This window comes from Bactrocera dorsalis, chromosome 2, assembly GCF_023373825.1.
Source record: "Bactrocera dorsalis isolate Fly_Bdor chromosome 2, ASM2337382v1, whole genome shotgun sequence".
Classification (NCBI taxonomy): Eukaryota; Metazoa; Arthropoda; class Insecta; order Diptera; family Tephritidae; genus Bactrocera; species Bactrocera dorsalis.
In genome coordinates, this window is record NC_064304.1 from 106,009,793 (window position 1) to 106,017,483 (window position 7,691).

Here is a 7,691-nt window from a genome sequence, read left to right on the forward strand (position 1 = left end):
AAAGTGCATTTCAATTGAAAATAATGATAATCGCCGAAATCACCCGAGATTAGTGTCGCATAAAGAGCGACATATGCATGCACTTCAGAGCAGAGAGGAAGTTTTGAAGAAAAAAAGCATGTTTTCTTATTTGCAAAGTTTTGTGTTTCTGGTGTGGTGTGTAAATTAGGGTGGTACTTCAGGTATTATTAACAAAATCCTTAAACTCACGCACTTGTATTACTTTAAAGAGATCATTTGAGCCGAGCAACGGAATACTTTAAGAGGAGTATCACAAACATAAAAGATATATGTGGGTATAGTTGCCAAATTGAGAAATTTTGAATAATATAAGACCCACTAGTACCTATAACCGTATCTAGTAACTGATATGTCTCAATGATGCCTTTTAGTAAAATAGTACCCAACTAGTGGTTGATATTTAGTGATATTTAAATATTGGTTCTACTTAAATTTAAGTACATACCTAATGTAAATATATCAGTGAGCTATGTACATATATTTGTAATATATTTACTTATGTACAAATGCACTTCACTTCACTTAGGGATTCGTTATAAATCTTACATATTTTTCAACGTGATGAACAACGAAATGGGGAATCACTTAAGTATTGATACAAGCGTGATTTTGCATTACATAATTTACAATTTGTTTAAGTCTTGTGAGGTTGTACTTTCTCATCATCAGTTTTACCCAGCGATTATCTATCGATTGGTGCCAATATCTCACCACCCACTCTTTGTAGAACAGCTCCTTTATGGTGTGGAAAACCGCCGCGACACCTTGTTCTGCATTTACCATTATAGAAGTCCGCAGAACAGGTCCACTATTCACGGATACACTTTTGTGTCTCAGGACCAAGATACGGTGATCTCGGTTACAGACTGATAAGCTATTCAGCTGTCCAATGCACACCTCTTCCAATGAAGATGTAATCTTGTAAGATTTGATCGTTTTGAGTGCCACCTGAAAATCGCTGACTACTTTTCATGCGATAGTTGCGCCAGAGGTTTATTTCCACACAGAGAATTCCACTTGAAATATGCCAGGCCAATGTCTGCGAAGCTCCTAACGATCATAGTGAACATCCTGATAATGATGGCAACTTGAAGATTCCTGGCTTACAGTTCCAAAGATATCATAGGACAAGCGCCTTTAAAATTCAAAGAATTTCTGATTGATCAACATAATTTTAATCACGTGATACAAAACGAGTATGAGCCATTTTACTTGACTGCGGCAATCTAGGTCATAAGTTACATTATATTTCACTTGTCTTCCAATTATAATTTTCACCTAACTCTACTTTAGTTGGGTCGAGGACACCGGCGTTGCAATTTCATTTATTATTCCCTCTATTAGCTTGTTTTAAACATTGATCATATTAACATACTTCACATCAATATAAATTATTTAGAGTGTGCAGAAAAATGGCACAGCATCCACTTTCTCTAGCGGAAAACTAATACAACTGCAAGCAAGCTAACGGCATAGCGCTGCTCGCAAAGCCATTCGATGGCAGCAATTTTTGTTACTTGGCTTTCAATCATCATCACAACCAATTAGCATATTAAATTAAATAAATTTTAAATTACCAAAGCCATGCAAAGAAAAGCTAAGAAGCGAGAATAAAATACAAAGCGACTGCAAAGTAATCTACAGGATATGCTGGCGAGGCCACTACGTTGCATTACATAACTTACATAAGCTCATTTCGATGATATTGCGCTGCAAGTGCCAGGGTAAAGTTTGAGAGTGTCTAGAAAAAAAGTTCACAGCTGAATGCATAATGGAGCGAAGGTGGAATACCATCAATGGTGACACAGTGCAGCCAATGACAAGGCACTAATAGACACTAGGGCCTCGTATATTTTGGTTATGCAACGAGAGTTGCATTGCGATGAAATGATAAAGGAGAGCGCAAGAGAAAGTGTAAAGAAGAGCGAAGGAGGGTACTTTGTGTTTGTGTTAGGCTTTTATTGTTTGCTTGAAGCGCTGTAGTACAGTTTGTGTAGCCGACCACCTGTTTAAGAATGCAAAAAACCAACAAAACAAAGGCAATCTCAAAGGATTTCGCAAGTAGTTTCATAGTGAAAGACTGAGGGTTGCGGGTTGCCGGGTATACAGTGCAAAGCTTACTTTACAAGCGAGTGCTGAATTTTCCGAAGATTTCAAGCTTGAATACCTAAAACAACAATGATTAATTATTGAAGCTAATATGTATAGGCTTTAGTTATAAAAGGACGGGTGGCGAATTTCAGTTCCATATCTCAAAAACCGATAGACAACTTAGTACCTACGTATACAGACGGATACACAGACATGGCTAAAGCAATTTAGCTCGTCATTCTGATCATTTAGATATATACTTAATACAGCTTCTGACGCTTTGTGTTGAGTGTTACAATACTGTGTCAAACTTAATATACTCTGTTTAGGGCATAAATATGTACTATCTATAATCTTAAATGTATATACTATATGTATGCAAACATAGAAACAAAATAAGCTGTCTTCTTTAGTCTCAAACCTGGCCATAATTTATACAAAATTCACTAATCACTTCACGTGCAATGTGTGTTAGCTGGAAAAATTTCCGCAGCCTCGCTTCTGAATGGATATAAGATTGGTGTGCAAAACTTTTCTTATATGTATGCATATGAAATGGCCATAGCCTAAAGGCTTCTGCAGAATATTAGTTGTTTTAGACCACACACTCATCCATATTCGGATAAATGTTTAAATATCTGCTTGCGGTGTTTATCTATATGTAAATTTTTTCTCTGGTCAGTTAGTTTGATTCTTACTTAAAATAATGTGTATAGCGTTATTGTTGTTGTCGGGCAGAATTTCTTGCAATTTCTTTTGCGTAATTTGTTGCGTGATTGTGGAATTAATTTGGAACTTTCATTGCAGTTTGTTATGCCAAAGGCACTGAAGCGACCTCAAGGAATAATGTTCTTTTCCCAGGTTTAAAATACAGTTTGAAATATATTTCAAGTATTTAAATGAAAATGTGAAGATGAAAACGAACTCCGATTTGAAGACCTGCGCTTAAAGCTCACATTATCAAATCGTTATCTAAATTTTGAGGTTCATTGCTATCTGGACGGAAACTATAGTATATCGAACAATAAAGCCATATTTTTATTCAGAACATTTTTTTCTTTACAAGACTAAAGACTTTTTAGTGTCAATTCGAACAAAATGAAGTTAGCCTTTAGGGCTCCTTAGTTTTCGTATAATATGCAGACATGTTATGAAGAGAAAAGCTCAGAAAATATATAGAATATATATATTATGTTCAAAACTACAATAAGCACGATGAGTCAATAAATAATTGAGTCACAAAGATAAAAAATTACATCCGAGGTCATAGAAGGTTCTATTAGAGCCGTTGTCAAAATTGTATTAGTATGTCGGTCGATACTACCTCCAACTTCCATATTTTAAATTAAAATTTTGCCAGTACCTGAAAGAATTTCCCCGGCCTTATTTTTGCAAGCTGCTTTGGTTACATCCGAACTTAACCCTTACTTACTTCACGGACATTTTCAAAGATTTGAACCCACACTAATAGTTCTATTCAGTTTGCTGACGGTGGGCTTTAATCTTTCACACAGTATGCTTTATGGAACCTTGTATGTGGGGTCTTCCTTTTTATGGATTGGGTAGAGCACACTTAAATTCCAATCGTCGGCCATGTTTTCGTCCGGAGGAGTAGTGTTCCTTCCATAATTTCAGTATGCTCTTCACATTTTTCATGTTCTTCGAATTCACGTATTTCGGCCTTTCTCTGTTTTTGTCTGCAAAGATGTCTCGGTATCTATCCCCTCCCGCATGTGTTGTGGTTGATAATAACGTTGCGAGGTACGCTTGTCTGCTTTCTCTCCACTGCGACACGCCACTCTCATCGTACCAGCTGTTCTTTTGCCTTTTCTGAAAACCAATTTCTTTGTTTGAGGCTGTACGCAAGGAGCTTGAAATGCCGTCCCACAGTTCCCTTATTCCGAATTGTTGACGATTGTTGCTCTAAAAGAGCAGGAGTGCAAGTAGAAACCCGTTCGACTGTCTTTTGTGATTGCAGCTTCTCGACGTCGAGCCTTCTTTGTGTTTCTTGAAGCGATTTTTTTGCTGCACAGAGGCACTGGCGTATCTTGACTGCAACAGATAGTGGTCCAAATCAGTGTTAGGACTTCGAAGCGTACGCACGTCTAAAACAAAGGAAACGTCTTTTCTGTCTATCACAACATGATCGTTTTGGTTGGAGGCTGTTCGATCCAGTGACAGCCAGGTAGCTTGATGTATTTTCCTCTGCAGGAATTGAGTACTATAGATAAGCCACGGCGGTGAAGTTGATCAGTCTGAATCCATTTGCGTACGTTTCATTATGGAGGCTAAATTGAGAGACCTTTGTGCCAAAAATAACTTCTACACAGGGCTCCACAATCCACAATATATATTGGGAGTAAAGTGTAAGTAGATTATAACATTTTCAAAGAAGTATCTGGGAATACTATTTAGGTAGTTACAATTCTGAACATGTTCCAATTTCTTAAGCCCCATTGCTTTCAAAAAAAAAAAAAACAATTGGTTCCATTTCACAATTCATCAAAACTTGGAGAGTGGCGAATAGAACAAACAACTGATATAAATTAAATATACGAGCAGATTTGTTATAAGAAAGAAATTACACTTATATTTTTTTCTTGCTAACTCATATCGTAGTACATCCAGTGTTCAAACTTACTCGCTATTAACTACGTAGTGAACTTTTACTCGTTAAAAGTGAGAATTTGTACTGATTATTAATGATGTAATATAATTATGCCACATAATAGCACAAGAATGTAACTCGAATTGCGATGATCGCATTATTATGAGCACTTTAATTGCAAATTTGCCAATGACAACAAACAAGCTGATAATAAGTGAATCCACATAGACCTAGTATGTAGCTATCATGTGCGAGTAGCAGGTACTCAGGTAAAATTTATAAGATAATGCTCATGAATTACATTGTTATAAGCACACATACAGTTATCCACTTAAACGTGTGTGTATTCCCTTTGGCAAAATGATGAGAACACACTCTGTGCGAATGTAAATCAGCAATAATGAGCGTGAAAGTGACAGAGGAAAGTGCTTTAACGGTTTAATTGTAAATTTAATAATTTATGTTATTTATATGTGTTTCTTTGTAACCAGGGAGTATTAGGGTGAAACGAAATAATATTTACCTAAAAATGTGTATTAAGGTGAATGTCAAGATTTCAACAGTTCTAATTAAACAGCGCAAATACGGTACGAACTATTAAAAATAATGAAAGAGAACGAGATCGTCTGAGCGTATTATAGGGTAAATGAGTCGGCCTACTGAGCGTACCATACGCAACACCATCACCCATCTTTTGACAAGGCAGTGAAGAAAATAAAGCAGCCGTAGTTGAGAGTGTTCACGAAGACGGTGGAGACGCGATTCGGCTCTGTTCGCGGTATGGTGTGGTGTGTCGGCCGGTGGAAACGTAACCGTCAATGGCGACCGTTATTGCGCCATAACACGCGAATTTTGATGTCTTATATTGAAGCTCGTGATCTCGGCGACATTTGAGTTCAATAAGATGACGCCATTTCCCACACATCGCATCAATCAATGGATTTATTGAGAGAATACTTCGGTGAGCGGATAATTTCACTTTTAGGGCCGGTCGATTGGCCACCAAGATCATGTCACACTGTTATACTTTTTTCTGTGAAGATATGTAAAGTTTAAGGTCTATGCGGGCAATTCCGCTTCGATTTAGGTCTTGGAGCAAAACATCATGCGTGTTATTCGCCAGTTACCAGTCAAAATGCTCGAACGAGTCATCGAAAATTGGACTCAAAGGATAGGCGATGTAAGACGTAGTCGCGGCTAATATTTGAAAGAGATAAAATTCAAAAAATTAATGCCAAAAAATGTTCTTTCGAATGATAATAAACCTTCTCCATTAAATTCGAAGTTTCTGTGTTTTCTCTTTAAAATAGTAGAAATCTGGGAACGGATTATCCTTTAGAAATTTGGTGGCTTGGTTAGTGATTTTGGAAGAGAGATTTTGAGAGATAAATGTGGTCTTTCGTCATTGCAAAGGTTCGCACCTCGCTTTTACCAATTTGGTCGAATTAGGATATCAATTAAATGTAGGAATTTTTCAATTCTTTCTTCATTTCAGTGGACTTTTTAAAAACAGTTTTAATTGTTTAATGAAGTCGACCCTGCTTAATACAAACACATCTACTTCTTCATATGTAATTATTGTACACATTGACACAGTAAATATTGTGCAATATTATTATGTATGAATTTATCCACAATGACCTACATACATATTGAACTGATGCTGTTGATTAACGGAATTGCTCAGTTGACTGACTGTTTGATTGTCACAGTGACCGGACAAATTTCTGCTCGTTTGTTAATATATATTTATATCTTTATATATATGTAAACACGCATGCACATTCACACAATCATAAATATGGGTATGTATGTGTGTTTGAATTTGCGTAAACTCACTTCACGTATTTCATTTTCACGCGTTGATGACATTTTACAGGTGTAGCAAGGACATTTATGCAATTCATTGCTTTTTGTTGTACTATTATAACAACAAATTGTGGCAAATTGCATATACAAGTCATTATTATAACACACACAAATATATGTACATAGCTATATGCAAATGTACGTCTGGCGTAATGAACAATTAAAAACGAAATAGCAGGAATTGAGCAAAGTTGAAAGTGAAGTGAAGTGTGTATGGGTGTGAATGTAGGTAGAAGAATAAGAAAAAACGCTTACCAGTCTTTTTTGGTATCTCAATGCGTTTCTGGAGCTTTGCGTGAAAGTTCTTGTTAATTCATCAAGACTGAAGGCGATTGTGTTACGTTGGAAAATTAATGAGCTGCTCAATTAATGGGATGAAAGCGAGGGATGTAACTGTATTTGTAGAGATGTGTTTGTTTGTATTGTATTTAACGAAAGACAACTGTTAATTTTTTAAACAACCATTGCTATTGGTTCAGTGCAACTGAGTTATAGGTAGTTTGGAATTTTAAGTACCTTAAAATTAAAATAAAGTTCAGTTTTCTAAAATAATTACAGTTATAGTTCTTTTAAATAAAATCGCTATTGTTGTTGGCGTGGAATAATATAGTCTCAGTACCATCGAAGTGACAGTATTTGGCCGGATATGAAACCGACTTAGTTCCCGCGACCTCCCGTGCATTCTCCCCTGGCTAGAATCATCTCAGTATTTCGGTAGTTAAGTATTTGAACGCATAGTTTTTTAAGAATCTGTTACCTTCTAATTCGATACCTGCTGGAATTTTTTTTCACAGTGCCTACATTAGTTTAGAAATAATGTTTGCGTCCGATGGTTTGATTGTAGTAGTCGCTGGTATTGTTCGCGTCTGTATTTCTTTCTCAACAAAAAATAACTTTATCTATATTTTATCTCTTGGTCCATACAAAGTTCGGTATTCCAAAAAGCCGGTGATTTAATTAGCCAAGTCGGATTAGCATGACATAAGAGGAGTCTAAAGTAACCTATACTATATATTGTCATTGTACGGTAATGTTCTGTAGATCCTTATTAACTTATATATGTAACGAGCTGGAAAGAACTAATATCAAGAGATATTAAGTT

General features: G+C 36.2%; 1 protein-coding gene across 1 annotated transcript in view; it reads right to left on the reverse strand.

Annotated features, from left to right (window-relative positions):
• The window catches only part of LOC105227053 (uncharacterized), a 116,075-nt gene that overhangs the window by 72,558 nt on the left and 35,826 nt on the right, over nt 1–7,691 (reverse strand). The gene's annotated exons all lie outside the window — the stretch shown is intronic.